Here is a 26,953-nt window from a genome sequence, read left to right on the forward strand (position 1 = left end):
TAAAAGAAGGGAAGGCAAACATGAGAATGCTAGGGGCCAAGGTCACATGATTAGGTTTATCACATGGCATCGTATGTTTAAAATAGAGCTTGGCAGAAAATATTGGAAATTAGAGGCATGTTATTTTGGATTCAGCAACTCTTTGCTATGTAACTCCCAAAATAAATGAATCTCTTACTCTGTTCATAAGGACTGTATAGGAAAGGAAGTCTGCATGAAGTTATCATAATACAGACCTTAAATGAAGTTAAATGAAGGACACCTGAAGTTGTAATGTTGTAACTTTAAAGACACTCACTGAAAGAATAACATAAAGAACACTGGCATGACTTTCTACAAGGTGGGCGATTTTGGCCTATGTAGAATTTGTATTCTCTCTTTAGATGTAAAATTTTCTCTCTATAATCCTATAAACAAAGGAGGTTCACTTTCTTGGCTCGTGCAGATATATTTCTTCCAAAGCCTTCTCTCAACATAATCTACAAAGCCCTTTGAGCAGTTTTTAAATAGAATAAAGCATCTTCAAGTATTTTTGCACATAATTTGTCATACTATGAAACAAATACATTTGCAAATGTATTCTATTATTTGGGGAGTCAATGGTCAATGTGCTTTTACTTGTATATTTTCTTGGTAAATTTTCTTATTAAAACTCATACACCGAGGGAGGGGACATACATATACCTAGGGCTGATTCATGTTGATACATGGCAAAAAAACCAACACAATATTGTAAAGCAATTATCTTCCAATTAAAAATAAATAATTAAAAACTACTCATACACTCCCAAGAGCCTCTGCAGTATTTAAGTGTCACTTGAGTTTAGTCTGTGGGGAACACAAGGGCACAGAAAAGAACAAGAACACTTCCTTCACTACAAATAGCGATATCCCCAGGCAGTTTATAAATCTCTATTCCTGAGAAAGGAAGGCTGCAGCATTTCTAAGGGATATGTATTAACATACAGCTCAGTGGCATCATTTACAGGCAGAGCCACAGTAGCTATGAATTAATGGTAACTGTGGTCCACTTCATAGCAAATAGATGGGGAAACAGTGGAAAGAGTGTCAGACTTTATTTTTCTGGGCTCCAAAATCACTGCAGATGGTGACTGCAGCCATGAAATTAAAAGACGCCTACTCCTTGGAAGAAAAGTTGTGACCAACCTAGACAGCATATTCAAAAGCAGAGACATTACTTTGCCAACAAAGGTCCGTCTAGTCAAGGCTATGGTTTTCCAGTGGTCATGTATGGATGTGAGAGTTGGACTATGAAGAAAGCTGAGCGCCGAAGAATTGATGCTTTTGAACTGTGGTGTTGGAGAAGACTCTTGAGAGTCCCTTGGACTGCAAGGAGATCCAACCAGTCCATCCTAAAGGAGATCGGTCCTGGGTGTTCGCTGGAAGGACTGATGTTGAAGCTGAAACTCCAGTACTTTGCCCACCTCATGCGAAGAGCTGACTCATTGGAAAAGACCCTGATGCTGGGAAAGATTGAGGGCAGGAGGAGAAGGGGACGACAGAGAATGAGATGGCTGGATGGCATCACTGACTCAATGGACATGAGTTTGGGTGGACTCCGGGAGTTGGTGATGGACAGGGAGGCCTGGTGTGCTGCGGTTCATGGGGTCACAAAGAATCAGTCGGACACAACTGAGTGACTGCACTGAACTGTGGTCCAAATTCTTAAGCACACTGTAACAACTTATATCCTATTAGTAATAAAATGAAAGTGAAAGTCACTCAGTCATGTTCGACTCTTTGTGACCCCATGGACTGAAGCCCACCAGACTCCTCTGTCCATGGAATTCTCCAGGCAAGAATACTGGAGTGGGTTGCCATTTCTTTCTCCAGGGGATCTTTCCAATCCAGGAATCAAACCTAGGTCTCTTACAGGCACATTCTTTACCATCTGAGCCACTAGAGAAGCCCAATAAAATTAAGGAAGGGTGAAGAATGAAGTTGAATTGAAATGGTATAACTGATAGAGGAACATTTAATTTTCACAGGTGGTTGTAGTTTATCCTATTTTCAGGTACCTTGTAATTTATATGTATATATAAAATATAGATTTTAATTCTAATACTAAGAATCTACCACTAATAGTATTTCATACAATAATCATTTTTACTGTCGTTTAATTCTAAAATAGAAAATTATATTTATGTAATATATTAAGATATAATAAGCATAAAGCATACTTGTACCTTATAAATATAATTTAAAGGGAAAAAAATGGAGTATGGGCTTTCCTGGAGGTTAAAAATCCACCTTGCAATGCGGGGCACATGGGTTCAACCTCTGGTCTGGGAAGATTCCACATGATGCCAAGCAACTAAGCCCAGGGTGCCACAACTACTGGAGCTCATGAGCCCTAGAGCCTGTGCTCCACAGAAAGAGAAGTCACCAGAATAAGAAGCCTGTCAATGCAACTAGAGAGTGCACCCAGTTCTCCACAACTAGGGAAAGCCATGCACAGCAGCAAAGACCCAGCACGGCCAAAAGTTAGTAAAATAAAATCAAGTAAATAGTTTTAATGGAGTATGACAAATAATAAATTGTTTTTACCATATGATTCAAATTTTAAAAACCAACTTCATTTTCTCTTGCCTGCTTTAAAGTTCTTTAAATGCCTTAAAACCTCTACTATTAGAGAATTAAGAGAAACAGGTCAAAGCAGAAACTCAAATTAATTGCTCAGTAAAATTTTCTATGCACATACGTAAGATATAACTCATTTTTTAAAGATATTTTATTATCTGCTTGATTGTATATCTGTTAAAATAATCATGATAATTAGCATAAGTGATAAAACATCAATACAAAGTAAAACAAAAACCACACAGATGAAGTCTGATTTCATTTTGTGTGTTCAATTCATATTTTAAGCACTGAGTATAAGCTACTTAAGAAGCAAGGGCTGTTATATTTCTCCATGAAGCACTAATCTTCCACCATAATATGGAAAAAATACATTTGAAGAGATTAGTAGTTAGCAGCAGTGCCCAGATGGACAGCCAAACCTGGGAAATAGGCCCATTTGGGTGTGAGGATGTTACCTGGGAGACATGAACACACCTACACTAGATTATGACATATTTCTTTACCTTTTAAAAGACAAACACAAGTGTGATACTACTATATATCTACTAGAATGGCTAAAATAACAATAAGGTTAGAACGTGGACCCAGTTTGATTCCTGGTCAGGGAACTAGATCCAGATCTTGCACCACAGCTAAAACCTGGCACAGCCATATAAATAAATAAGTAAACAGGGCTTCTCTGGTGGCTCAAAGGGTAACGAATCTGCCTGCAATGCAGGAGACCTGGGTTCGATCCCAGGGCTGGGAAGATCCCCTGCAGAAGGGAATGGCAACCCACTCCAGTATTCTTGCCTAGAGAAGCCCATGGACAGAGGAGCCTGGCACACTACAGTCCACAGGGTTGCAAAGAGTTGGACATGATTCAGCGACTAAACCACAACAACCACTGACAGACACAACTTGGATGAACCTCTAGAGAATTATGCTGAGTGAAAAAAAGCCAATCTTATATGTGACTATATTTATATAATATTCTTGAAAGGTCAAAATTATAGAGATGGAGAACAGTTCATTGGTTGCCAGAGGTTCAAGATGGAGGATGAGGTGGGGGAAGAGTGCATAGAACTTCCTTGTATATTGTTTTGCAATTTCCTATGGCTCTAGAATTATTTTAAAACAGAAAAAAACCTTAAAACTATCTTCCTATATCAACAGAGCCCTGGGAAGCAAGAGCATTCAAAAACCACATTCACAGTTGTAGGGTTGATCAGTGTTCGAGTCGCAGCTCTAATTTATGGTAATTCTAGGCACCCTGCCCTATAAAATACATTTCTATGTAGTTGGAATATAGAAATACATTCCACTTCTACCTTTTGTATTTACTATTCCACTCAGTATTTCACTTTTCTTTTCAGGACATAACTACATAAACAGGAGTGTTAGTATTTCATTTCTGAGATAGTTTTAAATATCAGATGTATAATACGCAAAAGAATCTAACCACTGTTAAGAATAGAAAAGATGAGCAAGAACAGCTTTCTTAGGTGATGCTTTGTGACAAAGATTTTCCTCAACCAAACTTTAGTCAGGCTCCTCTGAGCCCTCCTCTTCACTAAGCCTCAACCTTGACCTCTGTCCTGGCTGGGCCTGTACATTACAAGCGTTAGCAGGATCCTGTGGTAAGTCCGTGTAGAGTTAACCCCTACCCTTGAGACCAGATCACCGTGGCCTGTCTTCAGGAAGAACCCTGTTAAGTTGGTTTAGCAGGAATCCCCCTACCCTTGATGTCCCCTCTTAGTCACCTTTCCATCCACGGATCCCTCTGCTCTGCTCATTGGCTATGGATTCCCAGTTGTCTCTGCTGTATTCAGAGTTGAATTCTGATTTCCCTCCCCTACAGCTATTGCAGTATTCCTAAAAAAAAGTCTTCCTTACTGTTTTAACAAATGTCAGAGTAATTTTCTTTTACCTATGAAAACTAATGATGATTGATCACGTTCATCAATGAGATTTGGTATTATTTTAGCATATTAGGAGAGTTGGTCCTACAATGGAATATTTTTCAGCAACAAATGACTTTTCTCACACTTTACAGGGATATTTTTATATATGTATGCACACACAGAGGTAGATACTTGCCTGAAGAGATGCCTTGAGAGCATTATGACATCCATATAACACACTACACTACTGCCTGTACATGTGTCTACATACGCATGTCTCTGTGTGGCTAGGTATGTATTCATTCCATGGCTAAGCCGGTGGAAATGTCCATAAAACAAAGACTCCTCTGAAACCCTCTGTTTCCACCAAAAGAGAAGTAACCAAATGTTTCTTAAATGCCTGATATATAACAAATAGAGACTGTAAGTGCTTTATACTTCATTTTTTTATATATCATTTTTCATTCAGTTATTACATAAACCCCAGGAGATGGTAATAGCATCTCCATTTTATATGTAAGGAAATTTGGGAGGCTTAAGCCATCAGCCCAAGGTCACAGAGCTAGGAAGTGGTACATCAGGGGCAACCCAAAAGACCTCTGATACTGTGCTTCCCAATCTGCTGCCTGGAGTGATTCTCTCAATGACTTTATCGCTGTCAAAATGTCAAACACCACTGTACTGGACCTGGCATTTTCTTTTTCTCTTTTTTTCTCCCTAAAGAAAGATCCCTTTGTTCCAAGGAAGTCTTAACCAGAAGCCCAACATTCTGGGAGAGGAGAAAAGCAGAAGAACACATCTAAGCTCTTCTTACTGGAAAAGCAGGGAACTAGAGGACGGTTCTTGCTCTTGTACCTCTTCCCTCTTTCAGCTCTGGGTAGTTCTGTAGAACTCTTAGGGCTCTGAGAAGCAAAGATCCAGATACTTCACTGGACTACTTTTGGGAAAAAAATTTTCAAGGCTCCCTTGCGTTTTGCACATCTTAGGAGCAAAGGCACTGCTGCTGGCTTTTGTTCCAGATAATCTTTTCATCATCTTTTATCTAATGACCCTGGGACATAGAGATCATGTCAGCTCTCAGAGCAATGGGCAGGCGTGTGCTTCCTATCAATCACAAGAAATCCAGAGTTCCACAGCTCAGGAGCCCCATCTGGGAGGCAATTCTTCTGCACACAGGACATCCATCTGGGGTCCTCTGTCCTGTTCTGGGAAACTTGGGGGGCAAGGACATGAACACGATGCTCATGCCACTTGCTGTGCTGTGAGTAGTAAGTCCTCTGTGTCTGACCCAGGAGTCTCATGTTTTCTGCCAACAACCAAGAAACAGTGGCAAGCTAAGTTGGCTGGTGAGCAAGTGCGATAAAGTCTCAGACTCTTCACGATTCTTGACAACCACCATTCTTTAACTTTACTTAACACACACTTGGGACTTCCCTGGTAGTCCAATGACTAAAGACTCCACACTCCCGATGCAGGGGGCCCAGGTTTGATCCCTGGTCAGGGAACTAGACCCCACAAGCCACAACTAAGTGTTCGTGTCTGCAACTAAAGATCCCACATGCCACAACAAAGACCCAGCATAGCCATATAAATAAATAATAAATATTTTTTTCCAAAACTACACATACACATGTAGTACTGACTCTGTATCAGGTGCTATTCTAAGTGGTAAATGAATAGCAACTCAATCTTTACAACAAACTTATAGGTATTATGATTATTGCTTATATTTTATTTCCATTTTACAGGGGCGGTAACAGCAATCATACGTGATTGAATAGTAGGATCATTTCCATAAAGTGATAAAGACTTTTTGTCCATATTTCTAAGCACTAAATAATCTTCTGTACTAAATGAGAAAACATACACTGAAACCTCAGACCAGAGCAAAAGTTCTCTCGTTGGTCTAAATCATAAAGCCCCAGTCTTCAAAATGGGTGATACAGAACAACGCTGTGCAGAAATATTAAAACCATTCTTATCTGTGATGCATCTTGACATTTTGCAATCTGACAGGAAAAGTGGAGACTATTTCCTTAAAGACTTTCCAAGATCTTAAGTATTGCAAGTGGAAGCCCTTATTTCCTTGGAAAATGGTCACAATTCCAACAAACTGAGTACTAATCACAGACGCATCCTCCCCAAAGTAGACCCTCAGTAGCAAGCTTTCCACATGGTGGAGGTTATCTCTGCTTTACAAAGTTCAGCCTCTTGACAGTGGCTGGCTACAGAGTGCAAGAGGAAATGACCAACAGGGCTAGAAATCCAGACTCTCGCATGAATGTTTGCTGTGAACCAGCCCCACTTCCATTCACAGAAAATCATTAGAATTAGCTACATGACTACAGGATCCCCTTTTGGCTTATTTCGAACATACTTGGGGAAAGTCAACAAGCTAGATCTCCTTGGTGAATGATGATAAAGGTACGTAGCCTGAAAAATGAACATCAAAAACAATCTGAAGTGGAAGACGTGAACAGACATTGCACAAGAAATGCAAATAGTGCTGAAGTATATGCAAAGATGCTCAACATCACTCAGAAGAGAAATGTACACAGCATGACCTCTTTTCCAGTAGGAAATAGACAAAGATGCCCAAGGCAGACAACGCACTGTCCTGAGGAGGCCCTGAGGAAGCACGCACGTACCCTGACTAGGCAACTTCACTGACTGATCAAAGTTAGAAACTACCATGTAGCTTTTGACCCAGAAATTCCATTTCTAGGGATTTACAATACAGATACATCTGTCCCACACAAACTGACCAATGCACAAGGCTTGTCTGTATACACTGTTTTCATGGCAAAAGACTGGACACACTGGAATCTACAAAAATGGTACTGATGAACCCATCTGCAGGGCAGGAATAGAGATGCAGATGTAGAGAACGGATCTGTGGACATAGCACGGAAGGAGAAGTTGGGACCAACTAAGAGAGTGGCACTGACATACATACGCTACCATGTGTGAAATAGCTGGCTGGTGGGAAGCTGCTGCATAACACAGGAAACTGCTGCTCTGTGGCAACCTGGAGGGGTGGGATGGCGTGAGGGTGGGTGGGTAGGAAGGAGGCTCAAGAGGGAGGGGTTATATGCCTTCTTATGGCTGGTTCACACTGTGGTACAGCAGAAACCAACACTGCACTGTAAAACAATTATGTGTGTGCATGTGTGTGAGCTCAGTCGTACCCGACTCTTGGTGACCCTGTGGACTGTAACCCACCAGGTTCCTCAGTCCATGTAATTTCCTAGGCAAGAATACTGGAGCAGGTTGCCATTTCCTCCTCCAGGGATCTTCCCACCTCAGGGATCGAACCCATGTCTCTTGCATCTCCTGCATTGGCAGGCGGGTTCTTTACTGCTAGTGCCACTTGAGAATTATACTCTGATCAAAAATAAATTTTAAAAAAGACTGGACACAACCAATGTGACCAGTAGGGAAGAATGAAATAAATTATGATATGCTGTACTATAGAACATTATGCAGTTGTTGAAGTACACTGTTATGAAAACATCTCCAGAATAAATTACAAAGCAGAAGAAAATAGGGTGCATGTAGGCTATACAGAAGGCCAGTGTTTCTGTAAGATGAGGGAAATATTTGTATCTGTCTGTGATAATAACAAAAAAATGCTGGGAGTGTACCATCCACACCTGGAAATGAGTATCACCATAGGAGCTGCAGAGTCTATTTCACATTTTAGGTAGCTTAGAAGTGACAGTGTTTGTATACCAATTAGGGGTCCCAGAAATCTTCTGAAGAAGTTTTTCTTCAAGATGCTTGTATTCAAATTAGCTTAAGGACCAGCTGAGGAAAAGAAGCCTCTGCGTTTACTGTTTCAATCAACTTCTGAAGCACCCTGGGATCACCGTTAGGGCTTGCGTCTGTCCCAATGACTTTCATACTGTTTCTTTAAATGATCCATAGCTAATCAGCAATTTACCTGGTTAAAATTCAGTGGGTTTGGGAATGCTTTGAAGGGGACACTCCCTTCTTAGGTTTTCTGCCTTCAGACACCGGATGTGCAAAGGATCTAACAACAAAGGGATTTCATTAGAAAACAAGAGCAAATGGTCGATTTTTCAAGAGGAACCACGAATACATATTCTTGCGGGCTTTTGCCTGATTACATTTGTTAATAAGGAATGCCAAAACGTGCGCACCAAAAACCGTTCAAGGTCTTTTGGTAGCAAATTATACTTGTAAATTCGACGTCAATGGATCAGTGGAAGAACTCACACTCTTTGAAGATTTGAATTCATAAATGTATGAAAGAATTAAACGGTTCTTTCCCCTCGTGATACAAAGTATTAAATGGCAAGGGGGAAATGTGTTTGAAATCAACTGAGGAAATAATTCATTTCGAAAATTATTCAATAAAAATGTTAAATAGGAAAAATATGTCAGGCTACTTTTGACTGGATGAAGAAAGCAGAAATATGCAATGGACAAACTTAAAGATGATGGGCTGAGAAGTACCCCATCAACCTCCCTGTCTTGTTTAATTTTTTTGTTATTCAACTCTGGCACAGTAATCTGAACCATTCCCATAAGACAAAGAAAGGGAAACTACTTGGCCTCTTAGAGCCTTCAAGAGGGCAGTTGTGGCTCCCATCAAGGAGAAATTCATGTCTTTGAAGACTGCATCCTAGATTGTTTTGTTAATACATAAAATCCTCTCTCTTTAGCATGCAGGAGACTCATTTCAAAAGGAAAAGGCAAGTCAATGAGGATTAGTTTGTCTTCTTGGAGGTCAGAAGTAAATACACAACCGAATAAAATGATGCTGAAATAAACAAGAAAATACAATTGCTCATCCACAAGGATGATGTAACGAATTCTGACATAATTTCCAAGCAGAAAAGCAAAACTAGGTCAAAGCACGTTGGCCTAACATAATAAGCATTTTTGCTCCCAGAATCTTACCATGTAGGCTGTGTCTGCAGGCATTAATGTCTTCTGTTATCAATGTTCGGGCTGTCACAAACTATTCACGTCTTATCACTCTTTGTTAGTTAAACCAAAACAATGTAGTTTACATGTGAACTGTTCAACTCTGACAGCTTAAATATTAGAAAGGGGAACTGTTCAAAATATTCAGAAAGTGTCTCTTCCAGGCTAAGAAGTATTAAGCAATAAATATTCATTACTGAATAGTCTACTATCATGTTTTTCTCTACTCAGAAAGCCATACTTACTTCTTTCTATCAATTATTACAACTTGGTTTCCTTCTTTAGCTCACAGCCATATGCAAAGGGATGCCTCATCACTATTTCTTTAGAAATCTGCTTGAAACACTGACCGATGAAAGAAACCAAGTCACTTACCGAATAGACAATTTTTCTATTCCACTTTCCCCATAGGTTGACTGAAACAACGCACACTTTCTTCTCCCTTCTAATTGTTCCCATTTCACTTTCCTAAACTATTTCCACAAAGCTCAGCTGACTCATTTGTTAAAAAACACACACACACAGACACACACAAGGACTCATCTCACTCCTTAAACTTTCTTCTTTGGAAACATAAACCTCCCAGTTGTTCCTCTCTGACATTTGCATATGTATCAAAAATCAGAGCCAAGAGTATATAGACAAAATAGCACAAAATTAAATATAAGACTACTTGGGGGACTCTGGCGGTCCAGTGGTTAAGACTCTGCACTGTCAGTGTAGGGGGCACAGGTTCGATCCCTGGTCTAGGAACAAAGACCCCATGTGCCCTGTGGCATGGTCCAAAAAAACCCACAGAACAAGACTACTTGGATTTTTTGGATAGTATTTTCTCCTAAAAGTGATACAATCTTTGCTGATTCTTGACTCATTATAAACCATCAACCTATTAGCCAATTTGTTGGAACTTACTAGCACATTAAATTAGCACGTGATCCCGAAACATCCAAATTAGAAGGCATGTGGTACAGTCAATAGAGAATAAGATGGGGAATCTAGGAGACACCTGTTCTAAATGTAAACTTTGCTCCCTCATAGAATGTAATGCATTCCTCTGTACTAACACTTTACCCCACAAATGCTGAACTTTTAATCAGCACTTTTTGTCTGAATTCCTAACATATCTCCTATAGGAGACTTGATCCTGTGTAGACTTCTAATATTGGGTGACGTCTTTCATTTACATTTCGCCTTATCTGGCCATTCATCTAGCTACTGGGAACTCAGCAGGGCACTCCATCTGTCAAACAGCTCCTTTTCTCCTAATTGTTTAGGGAAGATCACTTCAAAATACATACAACTGAAGGCACACTTCACAACTGGATAGATAACAGATAACACAGTCTACCATATGGACCCTTTGAAAATGTATTAGTCCTGTTGTCTCCATAAACCACTCAATCTCTCAGAAATTTCTATTTCATCATTTTAACCATAACTCTCAGATAGTCTATAACACCAGAAACAGTGAAAATGCTGTGTCCAGCATATGACTTGAGCTTCACTGCAGAAAATGTGGCTGCCATATGCATGAGATAAAGTGGAAGAGTTCAGAGTCCTTCCAGAAATAGGCTCTCAGTTGCTGAGTCACCTCGGACATGCCACTCACCTGGCAAAATAAACCCACTGTACATGGAGCAAAGGCTAAAACATCAGGTTTGGCTCAATGAGTGCAAGCAGCAGATTCCATCTTTGTTTTTAGGCTTTGAGCTGTTGGAGGACATGTCCCTTTCTTAATTACTTCTGTAGCCCCATAAGACAAGCTACCTGCCACACTCTGAGTTGTGGCCTCATGCAGAACACAACCGGGAGGCCTAGGTGGTTAAGCAATGGCAAACTATTTTCATTTTTCTCTAGCGGCAGTCTATTCAGTTCATGCTGTTCCCCCAACCTTTCTAATGCCCTTTCTTTCTCATACTCTGTTGATCTTAAAGAGCATTTTCCATTTTCTTTCCTGTCAAAATTCATCCAGGATGCACCTGAAAAATATTTATTTTTAAAATTTTATTTTTTATTGAAGTATAGTTGATTTACAATGTTGTGTTATTATCAGCCGTACAGCCAAATGAATCATACACACACATACGTATCACTATTTTTTTGAGGTAATGCTCAAAATCCTTCAAGCTAGGCTTCAGCAGTGCATGAACCAAGAACTTCCAGATGTACAAGCTGAATTTAGAAAAGGCAGAGGAACCAGAAATCAAATTGCTAACATCCGTTGGATCATAGAAAAAGCAAGGGAATTCCAGAAAAACATCTACATCTGCTACACTGACTAAAGCCTTTGACTGTGTGGATCACAGCAAACTGTGGAACATTCTTTAAGAGATGGGAATACCAGACCACCTTACTTGCCTCCTCCTGAGAAATCTGTATGCAGGTCAAGAAACAACAGTTAGAACAGGACGTGGAACAACACACTGGTTCAAAACTGGGAAAGGAGTCCGTCAAGGCTGTATACTGTCACCCTGCTTATTTAACTTATATGCAGAGTACATCATGTGAAATGCTGGGCTGGATAAAGCACAAGCTAAAAATCAAGATTGCCTGAAGAAATATCAATAACCTCAGATATGCAGATGACACCACTCTGATAGGAGAAAGCAAAGAGGAACTAAAGAGCTTCTTGATGCGAGTGAGAGAGGAGAGTGAAAAAGCCGGCTTAACACTCAACATTTAAAAAAATAAGATCATGGCATCTGGTCCAATCACTTCACGGCAAATAGATGGGGAAACAGTGGAAACAGTGACAAATTTTATTTTCTTGGGCTCCAAAATCACTGCAGATGGTGACTGCAGCTATGAAATTAAAAGACACTTGCTCCCAGGAAGAAAAGCTATAATGAACCTAGAAAGCATATTAAAAAGCAGAGACATCACTTTGCCAACAAAGGTCCATATAGTTCAAGCTATTGTTCTTCCAGTAGTCATGTATGGATATAAGAGTTGGACCATAGAACGTTGAGTTTCAGAAAATTGATGCTTTCAAATTGTGGTGCTGGAGAAGATTCTTGAATGTCCCTTGGACTGCAAGGAGATCAAACCAGTCAATCCTAAAGGAAATCAATCCTGAATGTTCATTGAAGGGACTCAGCTGAAACTGAAGCTCCACTACTTTGCCCACCTGATGCGAAGAGCTGATTCACTGGAAAAGATTCTGATGCTGGGAAAGATTGAAGGCAGGAGGAGAAGGGGACGACAGAGGATGAGATGGTTGGATGGCATCACCGACTCGATGAATATGAGTTTGAGCAAACTCCAGGAAATGGTGAAAGACAGGGAAGCCTCGTATGCTGCAGTCTATGGGGTCACAAGGAGTCAGACATGCCTCAGTGACTAAACAACTATTTTTTTTCTGATTCTTTTCCCTTATAGGATATTACAAAATATTGAGTATAGTTCCCTGTGCTGATTATCTATTTTATATATAGTAGTGTGTATACAGTCATTCCAAACTCCTAATTCATCCCCTCCTTTTCTCTTTTGTAACTAACTGTAAGTTTGTTTCCTATGTCTGTGGGCCTATTTTGGCTTTGTATATAATTTCATTTTTTTAAAATATTCCACAATGTAAGCAATATCATGATGCTTCTTTCTGTCTGGCTGACTTCATTTAATAGGACAATCCCTAGGTTCATCCATGTTGCTGCAAATGGCAAAAAATATTTATGGATTCTTATTGTGAGTCAGGCACTGTGCTTGGACTTGAGCTTTCAAGGTAATGAACAACTTACTGACCAGAGATGTATGAATACATCTATTATTACCCAAACGTTATTGACTTGAGATGTTTCAACATTCACTTACAAAACAAATCACCAGCCACAGGCATTAGCTTCTGCAAAAAATCTTCTGGTCAATAATGTGTTAACAGGTATTTTAACTCATGCTCTTGACTTACTCAGTCCCAAGACAGGCAGACAAAGGAATAACTGGAAATAAATACACCATTTCCAATACTTGTGTGGATAAGAGAAAGTTGCAGCTATATCCTTTCCATTTACTCTGATCCAAGAAGACAGTGCTCAGCGTACAAAGCCTGTACTTACAAACAACAAACCCACAAATGACATCACTCCCCTCACTTGGCCCCCTAGGTGTCACTCACAAAGACCCCAGGGAGTCCAGAAATTCAGGCAGGATGCTGAGAAAAGAACTAGTGAAGAAGTCTGACCATGGGCACACACACCAGCAAGTCCTGTCTGCCCAAGGCATGACCCTGCCCACAAATATTGTCCCTGAAAGGGCATTTGTGATTTCTGCAGCTCCAGGCTCTAGTGCCTGCTATGTCCCCAATTAAAGATTTGTCCAGAAAAAAAAAAAAAAAGATTCATCCTGGGGGTTAAAGGGCAAAGAGTCATGAGCTTTAGCACATTCACCTCGCTTTTATCCCAACATCTGGTCAAGACCATTGTCTAGAGGAAACAAGAGTGTGGTTTGGAGGTGGGGGAGGGGAGGGAGGGAAGAAGAAGCAATGATGGAAGCTCGGTTGATTGGGTTTTAGGATATGTCTAGGAGAGATATCCCAGTGCGACCCAGAGGATACTAGAAACGTGGAAAAAGGTGAAAACTAGTGCAAACTTTACCTACCTCAGGTATTTTAAGACTGGCCTATTACCGAAAGTATACAACCCTTTCTCTATGTTCCATCCTGTACAACGTGGAGGCGTGCCCTCAAAATGCAGAACTTCATCTGTCATTAATCAGACTGGTTACTTTTTAAAATATTATTTTATTCCCAATTAGGCACCATTTCTCACTGGAAAGTGTTCTGGGTTTCAAACAACAAACTCTGAGAACATCACGCATTCCTAGATTTGGGGGACCACCACCTATGAGTTATTTTTCCCTATTGAGAAAAATGAATTAAATGACTGTTTACTAATTAGCATACATTTATTTAAACTAAAAATTCATACATTCCCACAAATGGATATGTGGGTAAAAATTAAATCTCACAATTACAAATCCTTTCTCAAGCTTTCTCAGTTCAGTAAAGTTTTGGCTACCACCAATTTATTCAGTGAATTCTTAATCATATAATTATAGTTATTAATGAGCAGGCATTTTACCAATGCATAACTTATACTGTGCTATTGGTATAATAAAGTAGACATAAAATTAAAAGTTCTTTGAGCTCAGGGCCTGTATCAAAATCATGTCTGCAACCCAAAAGTGGCTTGGCCTATAATAATCATCTATTGTTGTTGTCATCGGTGTTTAGTCACTAAGTTGTATCTGACTGTTTCTCGACCCCATGGACTATAGCCCACCAGGCCCCTGTGTCCATAGGATTTTCTGGGCAAGAATACTGGAGTGGTTTGCCATGCCCTCCTCCAGGGGATCTTTCTGACCCAGGGATGGAACCCAAGTCTCCTGCATTGGCAGGTGGATTCTTTACTGCTGAGTCTCCAGGGAATCAGGGTAGTTTTACTGAATGAACTATGAATATACTAACTCTGTAAGCACTCAGTAAATGTCTTTGAATAATATAAGAAATGAAGGAGAATCTGTATATTATTTCTCCTTTCTGTACTATTTCGTCATAAATAGTGGAGAAGGAAATGGCAACCCACTCCAGGAATCTTGTCTGGGAAATCCCATGGACAGAGAAGCCTGGTGGGCTACAGTCCATGGGGTTGCAAAAGAGTCGAAGACAACTTAGCAATTAAACAACATCATAAATATTTGACTACATATAAAAATCTACTGCTAATGATCAGCACCTCTTCCTTTTTGTTGTTGTTGTTGCTCTTTTTACCGAGAACTTCTCTTTTATAGCACAAAGCACGTAAGTTATTAAGGTTTTGTGGTTTTTCTTTGTTTTACAGCCAAGTCCTCCCTTAGCATTATTTTTTTTTCTGTGCCTCAAATTTTCTGACCTCTTTAACATCACATGACCTTCCGTAGGCATTAACTTTCCTGCTCATGTCAATGAAATATCTTTCCCTGGAGGGAAGAAAGTTCACATGGATCTGGAAGAGTCCCTAATATTTTGTCCTTCCATTTAAAGGAATTTCTATGCCACTTCATAAAACAAGGCAAACAATCTTCTACAACAAAACCTCAGGGATGGGTTTCATGTGAAATAAAAGGAGTTGATAATGAGCCAAAAAGCATTGTGTTGATAAACTGTTCTGTATCTTAATGGAGATTAGATTCCTATTTGACCTGGCTTTTGGAGCCCTTTCTTTAATCATGGTGTATTTGATATTCTCTTCCTTGAATGAACTCAGTTTCATCTGTGGCTTTGGTCACAAGATTAAAGAATCGCTAACTAACTGTTCCAAAAAAGCTGAACAATTCTCTCTGACTGATCCCAGTTCCCAGCAGCGGTGTCCAGTGCCTGGCCTTCCACCATAGACACTTCAAGCCTGACCTCTGCAGGTGGATTACTGAAATGCACACTGCCCAATCAGCTTTGGATATTTCTTTTTAAAATTCCACCAAGCTCTGAAAATTCATACTATGTACAACAGGAAAACTGATATAATACTTTGGACTTCCCTTTCATTTTATTAGTAGCTTTTTGAAAGTAGCAACCACTTGATAAAAAAGTATTTACGTCGGCAACATACGCTGGTTGCAGTTAGCCAGTCATTCTTTTTGCCTATTGAGAAAAATCTAAATGGTTTGGATGAACTGTGATCCCTAAATCACGCAGGTTTAAAAAAAATGCCCTGATCTGTCCCACCTTTTTCTAATCAAACAAATTACTCTTTGTCCAGTGACCAAATCCCCCTCTTTCACCAATGCACAGCCCAGGTTGCCATGGCTACCTTGAATGTCTATTTACCACACAAGGGATCAAAGCCAGGAGACATCCACATACACACTTAGCCTTAAAACTTGCTGGAATGTCTGAGGATAACATGCAAGTATCAATTAAAGGATTTGCTCACAGCCTATGCAGTCCCTAGTCAAGCAAACTACAAGCACAGGTCCTAACAAATGGCAAGGAAAAGCCAACTCGAAAAAACTATTTCAACACGACCAATAAAGATCTTTAATCTGACAACAAGCCACAATTATAAAATTCCCTGCCAAGGAGAGATAGTAGGGAATAAATGAAAATTCTAAGGTGTGTTGAAGATACTGGACCTCCAAACCATGTGCAAAAACTTAAAAACCCTACAGTATCTGGTGATAGGACCATGTCTCAGATACAGACTTTAAATTCTGGTTAGTTTCAGTATCTGTCTAGGTGATGTCATAAAAGCTGCCTGATCGCAACGTTGGGACAAATGAGAACAGAAATGCCTTTTACACTTTTATAGACTTGACTTTCAAATGAAGAAAACCATAAAACGTACTTGGGACAATATATGCTGGTCATAGAATAAGAAAAGGGAAGCTGTAAGAGAGTTGCCTTTAGTCCCTCCACTAACTGGCCATTCTGAGCCTGTGCAAGCTGTCTTTCCGGCTGGGTAGCATTCATCTCAGGCTTGTACCTACTTTGCCTTGTATCTCTCTACTTCACCTTTCTCTGCCTTCACCTCACCATTTTTTTCAATGAGGATCAAATTGCCATCTCATTCTCTCCTGGGGATATGGCAGAGAATAAATAGATCGTGTTTGTAAAGGACTCTCTAATCCTCAAAGGAAAGACTAATACAAAGACATTCTTTATTAAACCAGATGTCCTTGGGCATTTTAATTCGAATTTGAAGAATGCAAAACTGATCAAACTGAGTCACAACTTCCTTGTAATAGCACTATCCCAGCCATGCAAGAATTTAGCAGCTGCTTAAAGCGCTGGTTAATACCTCATTCTTTCCCTTCATGCTACAGGCAACTGCAATGATTTCAGGTCATCAGAAATAGAGTGAGCACCCTCTTTTCTTGGAGTATTTCCTAAAATCATCACGTATTAAAGACCCAAAATACATCTGGTAGGCAATGTTGTCTGAAGAACCTGATTTTTTTCCCCTAGCTCGGGAGACAATTATTTGGTCTTCTCATTTGCAGGGACAATGGGTGGTGTGCCATTTGAGGAGGGCATCTGCAGTTGTGGGAATGCCACAGGCAAACCTGTTGTTTTTGGCTGGGCTGCTTGAACAGGTGGCCGTGCCTTTCTTTTTGCCTGGGAACACAGCAAATTCCTGCTCAAGGAAGTTTCAGAAGTTTCCCATTTATGATCAGTGGGGAGAGAAAGGTTGGCACACACTTTAAAATGACTTCCTGATAGAGGCAAATCAGGTTCACCCTTTTCTTTTGGCCCAACTCAGCGTAACTTTAGGAATCCTCAAAGAACACTATCCCTCTGCACCAGTTCTTCTTCCTCCCACCTGGCAAAAGGCAAAACCCCTCTGAATCTCATGGCCAGTCAGGCAGCTTTCTAATTCTGCTGGCCATTTATGGCTAACCGCTGTGGCTAGTCAAGGGCGGGGGTCTCTTGGCTGCCACGCCATTGTTCAGAGTATGTGCAGCCCTGGGGATGGATCACTCCTCGGGGAAGAGATTGGATTTCATTGCTGAGCTGGTGACACATGGGTCTCTTTGATAGTTAACCCTGCAAGCCCAGCTGGAGCTGCCGGGCTGAGATGACAAATTCATGGGTGGGTGCGAGTCACCCTCACCTGGACGAGTTTCCCCCGAAGAGAAACTCGTATCAAGTTGGGCTTAATCCAAGCCAGTAACTCCACCATCTCATTCCCCTCCACATTCCTGTTGCAGAACAATGTGTCAGATTCCCGAGTCGCTGAAACTGCCTAGATTCTTCCAAAGAGTCCTGACTCCACGCCCCCCACTTACTTCCCTGTCTGTCATCCCACCCCTAGTCCACCCTCTTTTCAAGTACCAAACAGGCCAAAAAAATTACTGGACATACAGTTATAGGGTGAAAAGCTGCTCATTCATTAAATGACTGAGTTACTCCATGTGTACCCTTAAAACTTCATGACTGGGCTGAAGTCCAATTTATGCGAATGCCACAAGGAGCAAGGCATGGGAAAACCTGTGCCAAGCTTCGGACAGCATGCCTCTGGCATCCACAGGGAGTGCCTCCATTCCAGAGGAATTGTGTGGGAACAGGGATTCTGAAAAGTGAGCTCAGATACCAAGAGGACAGGTGGCTCTGCAACGGATCAAATGACTTCTTTGTTCCAGACCAGGACCTTTGTCAAAAATGTTTTGTGTTCCTTTTTCCTTTGGCTAAATCCTTTCCATTTAGGCTTCTTGCTTCTTTCCCTCATCCTATGAGGACTGCTCAACAGAAAAAGAAGGGGGGTCAAACTGTGAGTTTGCAGAACTTGAAACTGATCAACAGCCCCAGTCTCCAGGAAGAGGAAGAGCAGTTCACTGAAAACACACAAGTGTTTGCGAGTGTAAGCCTACTTTTCTGCACTCCCTGCCACTTGCCAAGCAAGCACACTTACTTAGTGAGCAGGCAAGGAGGCAAGAAGGCAGAGGGTCTTTTAGAAACTGGATCGTACAGAGGGGGCTCTGCTTCACTGCCCTAGACTACAGGAAAGGGAAAGTTCTAACCCCCTCGCTCCAGCCCCAAAACAGAAAGTTTGCTCCTTATGCAACTCACTTACCCCAAAGCGCACAGGGTGGGGAATGCCCAACCCACTTAGAAGAAAGTGCAGAGTTTTCCTGGTGGTCACATGGATGCTAACTTTTCCCACCCACATTTACTTAGAGCTGGCAAAGTCAATATCACTCCTCTCGGAGTTTTCTGCCCTTGCCAGCCTACTACATGTTTTTCCAGTTTCTCTGCCCCTTATAGGAGCACGGATCTTGATACCGAAATATTGACATAAGATTCTTCTATAACTTTGGTTGTTATAAATCACACCCTTTTCTTGGCTTTGTACACTCACTTTTTGCTTTTCTTACAGGCAGAGCTATAAACCTCGACTTAGGCTGATAAGAAATTTTATCATCATGCCCCGCGGCCACGGAAGAAGCTGCTGGTTTAGAATTCTTTTCAAAGACTCCTGGAAGTAATCCCCGAGCCCTTTCTCACTCAGCTCGCTACTCTCAGGGCTGTCCTCTCCTGTCCAGAAGCAATAACAGTTTCAAAACTGCTAGAACAGAAAACGCAATTTTCCTGGAAGGGCTGTCTGCTCATTTCGGGCTGGTGCCACCTTCGCAGCCATAAACACAGTAAGTGCTCAGGATGGGAAGCCCAAACGAGATAAGAGGCCCCCTTCAATTCTTTTTCAGGATATTCCGTTGTCTTTATTCTCACCCAAAGCACAGGAAAGAGCCTCAGAGCTTCAGATAGATCTCGAACAATACCTTCCAGCCACCGCAAACTAGAAGTGATTTACATGTTCTACGAACCGCGTTTAAGCCTTTTACAATGACTGCCTGACATCGCCAATCCCCATTAGAGGCAGAAGTGGGGGGAACCTCAGGAGATCTGCTTCATGGGTTACTTTAGGAAAAGGCAGCCCCGTTCTTCCGCCAAATGGAACCATTCGGCCAGGCATCTGCTCATCCGGCCAGCCCTCCAGAGTCACATCCCAGGGGTCCCACGCTGCGCCCTCCCTCTCCTCCCGCCCCTGCAGCCCCCGGAGCTCACCTGCCTCATTTTTAGAGTTCCATCACCCATCCAGCAGGGAGCGAGCCGCCTGGAAGCCCACGCCGCGGTCTTCCGAGGGGAAACACCAAAGCCAGCAGAAGCCCGCAAGACAAAAGCAACTCAGCGAGTTCGCCAGGCAGCTGAGAACACGTTTTCTTCCCCTTTTTCCTTTGATCTGTTGCTACACGCACTCTGCCCAAGACAACGTCAAGTTTCTCAAGCTTCGCTTCCCAGCCTATGAAAAGTCGGGCGCAGGGAAGCGGGGACCGCCTGGCTCTTATTTCAAATTGGGTCTCAGAGACGTCGTAGGTGGCTGGCGGGGGCCCCGGAGGAGCCTCGCCAATCAGGAGAAGGGGGTGGGCCCTGGGAGCCGGAGGGGCTGCCTCCGCGAGGATTAGAGAGCTTTCAGGATTTCAATGACTGGAAGCAGCTGGAAACAGCCTCCCCAGCTCCCGGAGTAAAAGATGCGTTCTATTCTTATCTCACAGCTCCGGCTCGCCTCAAAGCTTAACTAGCTTAAGGCCTGGCCTTTTAAGAGCTCCCTAAAAGCACGCAAGCATTTGAGAGGGACAAAACGACTGTAAGCAGAAAAGTGCCACACGCAGGACCCAGGCGGATTTCGAAAAGGGTATCTCGCACCGAACACTGGGGAGGAAACCTAATTGTTACTCAGAACACCTGAACCGAAACCAGCACTCGGGGTGGGGGGTGGGGGTGGATGTCATCCACCTCGCTTCCATATAGATGAACTTTGCATCTAAGAGACAGATCTTAATGGGAACCGGCACGCAAGTCTGCTGAAACATGGGAAATTAACAAGAATCTTTACCCAATAAGGGCCCAAGGCACAATTTTAAATAAAACTGTTATTAGAAAAATAGGCACTGAGGTTTGGTTAAGAAGAAAAAAAAATTAAAGACTTGTGTCTACCTTTCACTCAAGTTCACCCTGGTGAACTTATTCAAAGAGACAAGCTGGACAGGATCTCAGTAAGAAAGCTGACTTCTTACACACTTAAACCCTGAAGTTTTAAGTTTGTAATTTAAACTTAAATTCTTTGAAAAAGAATATCCAAAGTTTGCTTTCTGTATTTTCTATAAACAGGAACGCTTTTCAATTCTTAAGCAATATGGTCTCAACGTCACTCTGTTTTTTGGATGGAAAAAAAAAAAATAACCAGCACAAGCTGAGCAACGCTTTTTCCCAAAGAAGTAGCAAAAATTTTGTGAGAATAATTCAATAAAGAAAAAAATTTTTGGTATCAGAGGGGAGAAAAAAAAGAAAAAGCTTAGCAAATCAATGAATGAGCAGCTTCCAGCGTATCATCTGTATGGATTCAGCAGATGTCTGCTCTGCCCAGTTCCAAGAAAACTTAGCGGCCCCATATCTGGACATGGAGGTCCATAACCCCATTCCAGCCCCCCACCTTAGCAAGGTAAGGAACCACCCAGTGACACAACCTGACTTCAGTCCTCTTCATGTATTTACTACAGGGCCTAGACCAGGGTTTCTGAGCCTCAACCCTATTGACATTTGGGGTCAGATCATTCTCCGCTGGGGGGGGGGGGCGCTGTGCTGTGCACTGGGGGATGTCCAGCAGTGTCTCTAGCCTCAGGCCACCAGATACAAGGAACCCTTCCACAGTCATGACAATCAGTAATGTCTCCAGACAACACCAAGGGAGAAATCATGCCCAATGGAGAATCACTGATGGACTGCCTTTGAAATACTCATTTTCAAAAACAAAACAAAAATACTGGTTCTCCAACTTAACTGTCCAAGGAAACTTCTGGGGACACTGTGAAAAAGTGCCAGTCCTGGGCCTGTGACTCCAAGGGAATTTGATCAATAGGTTTGAGGAGAAGCCTGGGAATCTGCATCTTATTCAAGTGCAGAGGGCTCTGATTCACTTCAAAAAAATACTGTACCTGTTCCTGCCCTAGGTATACCCTGAGCCCCAGGACACAGGAAATTACCCAGGGCTGCTGCCTTGAAATATCACCAGAGTGAAGTCCCAAGGCATATCTTTTTATCACCTTCAACAGAAGCTTCTCACGATTGCATTTGCCTTATGCTGTCATCACCTCTGAGGAAAATATGAGTTTGGATTTCCACTCACAGGCTCTGTGCCCTGTCAAAGTTTCATCCATCTTTCCTCTCCTTTGGCCCATTCCTACTGCATCCTACAAGGTCAGAATGTCACCACTATTTTGTGGCTTCCCCAAATGTCCCAAGACAAAGTAATCCCTTCTTTTCACTCTGTAGTTTATAGACATTCAGTGGTGTGTTGGTAAATGTTTGACAACCAGCTCTTTAAAAAAAAAAAAAGGCAAGATTTGTCGTCATTGTTGTTGTTTACTCGCTCAGTGTGCCCGGCTCTTTGCAACCCCATGGACTGTAGCCGACCAGGCTCCTCTGTCCATGGGATACTCCAGGCAAGAATAGTAGAGTGGGTTGCCATTTCCTTCTCTAGGGATCTTCCCAACCCAGGGATTGAACCCACGTCCCCTTCCTTGCAGGCATATTCTTTACCGTCTGAGCCATCAAACAGAGTAAGCCAGGAACAGGCTTATACCCAGATTTTTTTTTTTCTTTAAAATCTTGAAGTCATGGTACACATATGTCATGATCTAAAATTTAGCTTTGAAATGAGATGGCCTATATTTTCACAAGTTAGAGTTTATAATTATGTTGCACTTTTACTCTATGGGACAGCACCATTTTTCACCTTGTCTGAATCCTTTGCCAATTTTCATAGTGTAAATATTCCCTCCTTTTCCACAGTAAGGACCCTAAACACAGAGGTACACTGAGCCAGGAGACGGTAAGCACCAGCTTGAGCAAACCATGCTACATCTCTGCTGTTTTACTTCCATGTGGCACTGTAATCATATCTTCTTCAGTCTGTCTCTTCTAGAAACTAGAGAACTCTCAAGAACAAGAATGATGTCCGATTCATCTTTGTAACCCCAGATACTTTCACTGTACCGATGCACCAGCAGCACAGGAGGAAGTCAACAAACAAAACGTGTGTGGAAAGGGAATGAAACGCTTTCCTGAGCTATGGACATCAATGGGACTGCAGCCACTGCCACATTACTAAAGGGAAAAGAATCGCTTGACAAATTACACTATTACAGTTACCTTTTTTTTTTAACCATAATTCAAACTCTGTCCTGTACTTATGAAAACAATAAGCATAATATCATCTTTTTAATTTTTTTTTTGGTCATACCATGTGGCTTGTGGTACCTTCTTCCCTCTCCAGGGATTGAACTTGCAGCCATGGCAGTGAAAGCACTGAGTCCTAACCACTGGACCACCAGGGAGTCCCCATAATACCATCTTTATTCTAATACGCCCATGTCCAACCAAAGTCAGAGTGCAAGAGAAGAGATGAGCGTCCTAAAACAGAATATTAGCTTCATGGACATATTTGTGAGACAGTCTATTTTCTACATTTTTATATGAAGCCATCACACACTTCTGCATCTACATAAAAAACATCAGCTCTAGATGCAAGGTCTCTGGGAGAAATGTGTACGATAATCTCTGGGAGGTATATGAAAGGGCAGTTTCAACAGAGACTCAGACACAGAGAACCGACTTAGGGACACAGTGGCGGGGGGTGGGGGGGAGGCATTGCAAGAGTAGCATTGAAATATATACGTGAACATATGTGAAACAGACAGCTGATGGGAAGTTACTGTATAACACAGGGAGCTCAACCCAGTGCTCTGTGACAACCTAGTGGGGTCGGATGGGATGGGAGTGGGGAAGGAGGTTCAAGAGGGATGGGACATATGTATACCTATGGCTGACTCATGGTGATGTATGGCAGAAACCAAGACTACACTGTAAAGCAATTAAAAACACAAACCAAAAAAAAAGGGCACTTCCATCAGTAAGACATACCATGATGGGTTGCTAGTTCTCTCTTCCATCTTCTCATTATGCAGAAGGACAGGAATGCCTACAGGGGTGTTATTAACAAACACTTCTTGTGAGTATCTACTATGAGCCAAGCATTTTGCCAAACACTTTACAAATATGCACCAATTCATCTGCGCCAAAATATAAGAACAGACAGGATCGTTGAGGCAAAGTTAAAAAACCAAAGGTCTGATCATGACCAATCGCTACAGCAATTAAACTTAAGTGTTTGAAGTGAGAATTACTTTGCTTTTTTTAAAAAGTTTTTTTTTTAATTTCTTTTTTATGTTTTGCCCACATGGCACAGCATGAGAAATCTTAGTTCCCCGACCAGGGATCAAGCCTGCACCCCATGCATTAGAAGCGCAGAGTCTTAACCACTGGACCACCAGGGAAGTCCCTGCTTTGTGTTATAAAATATGCTATCTCCAGAAATCATCCCTAAAAATCTTAAGTAAAGGGAACAATGTAAATAAATGAAGTCTACTTTTTCATTTACCAATAAACAGACCTCTTCAACATTTCAGATCCAATAAACGGCACTTTGGGGGTCATCCATTAAGTGAGCATTGGATCCACATACTGGAAACAGCATAAGCAAGTAAATTGGAGCAAAGAAAGAAACGTGCTTCACTAAAGGTTCAGATGTTCTGTTCTTGGTCTGTGATTAACAGCATTTACAAACATCAGCTGAAGGGATGAGGTAGTCTTAGCAGATCTTTCTTAAGACAGCAGCGGAGGTGGTAATCCTGTGTAGTTTAGTGCAGGTTTGGTCATATAAACAGACCTCTACAGCAAACATAATATGGATTCCTGGGTCAGTGATACTGGACAGGCCCTACTAGACATGGATGGACACTGGGGTGGCACCCGAGAGGACAATTAGCAGTAATGGTGCCACCTCTTTCAGTGTTCTGTTACGCAAAAGGATATGGGAATATGCGTATGTAAAAAATGGTTGACTATTGTATTGAATTATGTATCAGGACACATCAAAAGTCAATAAAAACCAAGCTGAAGGTGACTAATTCAGTCACCTGAGAAATGCCTGGTGCAAGGGCACAGTCTTGAGGGCCTATGGAAAGACTTTATTCTCCCTCAGAAGTTCCAGAAATCCAGTTGTATACTTATGGCGGCCATGGAAAAGTTGAAGTGATTAGCGAAGGCATTTTACATGGACAGTGACACGAGTCCCTACTTAGAAAAAGAAATTAAAAATAAGAAAAGAAAACCCCGCCTATAGTTCTTCTAGGATGTCATAAAAAAGAAACAAGTTGCTACTCACTGAGTACAAGTATTCATTAAGTTAGTTTCTGTCACTTGATTAATGAGAGCAACATGACGTACCACAAGCATGGGTTCACTTCAGTTCAGTCGCCCAGTTGTGTCCGATTCTTTGCAACCCCATTAATCGCAGCATGCCAGGCCTCCCTGTCCATCACCAACTCCTGGAGTTTACTCAAACTCACACCCATCAAATAGTGATGCCATCCAGCCATCTCATCCTCTGTCGTCCCCTTCTCTTCCTGCCCTCAATCCCTCCCAGCATCAGTCTTTTCCAATGAGACAACTCTTCACATGAGGTGGCCGAATTATTGGAGTTTCAGCTTCAGCATCATTCCTTCCAAAGAAATCCCAGGACTGATTTGCTTCAGAATGGACTGGTTGGATCTCCTTGCAGTCCAAGGGACTCTCAAGAGTCTTCTCCAACACCACAGTTCAAAAGCATCAATTCTTCGGCGCTCAGCCTTCTTCACAGTCCAACTCTCACATCTATACATGACCACTGGAAAAACCATAGCCTTGACTAAATGGACCTTTCTTGGCAAAGTAATGTCTCTGCTTTTGAATATGCTATCTAGGTTGGTCATAACTTTCCTTCCAAGGAGGAAGCGTCTTTTAATTTCATGGCTGCAGTCACCATCTGCAGTGATTTTGGAGCCCAAAAATATAAAGTCTGACACTGTTTCCACTGTTTCCCATCTATTTCCCATGAAGTGATGGGACCAGATACCATGATCTTCGTTTTCTGAATGTTGAGCTTTAAGCCAACTTTTTCGCTCTCCTCTTTCACTTTCATCAAGAGGCTTTTTAGCTCCTCTTCACTTTCTGCCATAAGGGTGGTGTCATCTGCATATCTGAAGTTATTGATATTTCTCCTGGCAATCTTGTTCCAGCTTGTGCTTCTTCTAGCCCAGTGTTTCTCATGATGTACTCTGCATATAAGTTAAATAAGCAGGGTGACAATATACAGCCTTGATGTACTCCTTTTCCTATTTGGAGCCAGTCTGCTGTTCCATGTCCAGTCCTAACTGTTGCTTCCTGACCTGCATATAGGTTTCTCAAGAGGCAGGTCAGGTGGTCTGGAATTCCCATCTCTTTCAGAATTTTCCACAGTTTCTTGTGATCCACACAGTCAAAGGCTTTGGCATAGTCAATCAAGCAGAAATACATGTTTTTCTGGAACTCTCTTGCTTTTCCATGATCCAGCAGATGTTGGCAATTTGATCTCTGGTTCCTCTGCCTTTTCTAAAACCAGCTTGGACATCTGGAAGTTCACAGTTCACGTATTGCTGAAGCCTGGCTTGGAGAATTTTGAGCATTACTTTACTAGCATGTGAGATGAGTGCAATTGTGCAGTAGTTTGAGCATTCTTTGGCATTGCCTTTCTTTGGGATTGGAATGAAAACTGACCTTTTCCAGTCCTGTGGCCACTGCTGTTTTCCAAATTTGCTGGCATGTTGAGTGCAGCACTTTCACAGCATCATCTTTCAGGATTTGAAATAGCTCACCTGGAATTCCATCACCTCCACTAGCTTTGTTCGTAGTGATGCTTTCTAAGGCCCACTTGACTTCATATTCCAGGATGTCTGGCTTTAGGTGAGTGATCACATCATTGTGATTATCTTGGTCATGAAGATCTTTTTTGTACAGTTCTGTGTATTCTTGCCACCTCTTCTTAATATCTACTGCTTCTGTTAGGTCCATATCATTTCTGTCCTTTATTGTGCCCATCTTTGCATGAAATGTTCCCTTGGTATCTCTA

At 41.7% G+C, this 26,953-nt stretch overlaps 1 protein-coding gene across 8 annotated transcripts in view; it reads right to left on the reverse strand.

Moving 5' to 3' along the window:
- MID1 (midline 1) overlaps positions 1 to 26,953 on the reverse strand; it is a 412,936-nt gene that overhangs the window by 177,772 nt on the left and 208,211 nt on the right. For 2 of the 8 annotated variants that reach the window (XM_004021900.5, XM_004021899.5), the window contains exon 1: positions 19,975 to 20,227. The exons of the other annotated variants lie outside the window; for them this stretch is intronic. The gene's annotated coding sequence lies outside the window, so the exon portion shown is untranslated. Of the gene's footprint in view, positions 1 to 19,974; positions 20,228 to 26,953 lie in introns of those variants that run through there. 8 annotated transcript variants of the gene reach the window in all.

This window comes from Ovis aries, chromosome X (genome assembly GCF_016772045.2).
Source record: "Ovis aries strain OAR_USU_Benz2616 breed Rambouillet chromosome X, ARS-UI_Ramb_v3.0, whole genome shotgun sequence".
Taxonomy (NCBI): Eukaryota; Metazoa; Chordata; class Mammalia; order Artiodactyla; family Bovidae; genus Ovis; species Ovis aries.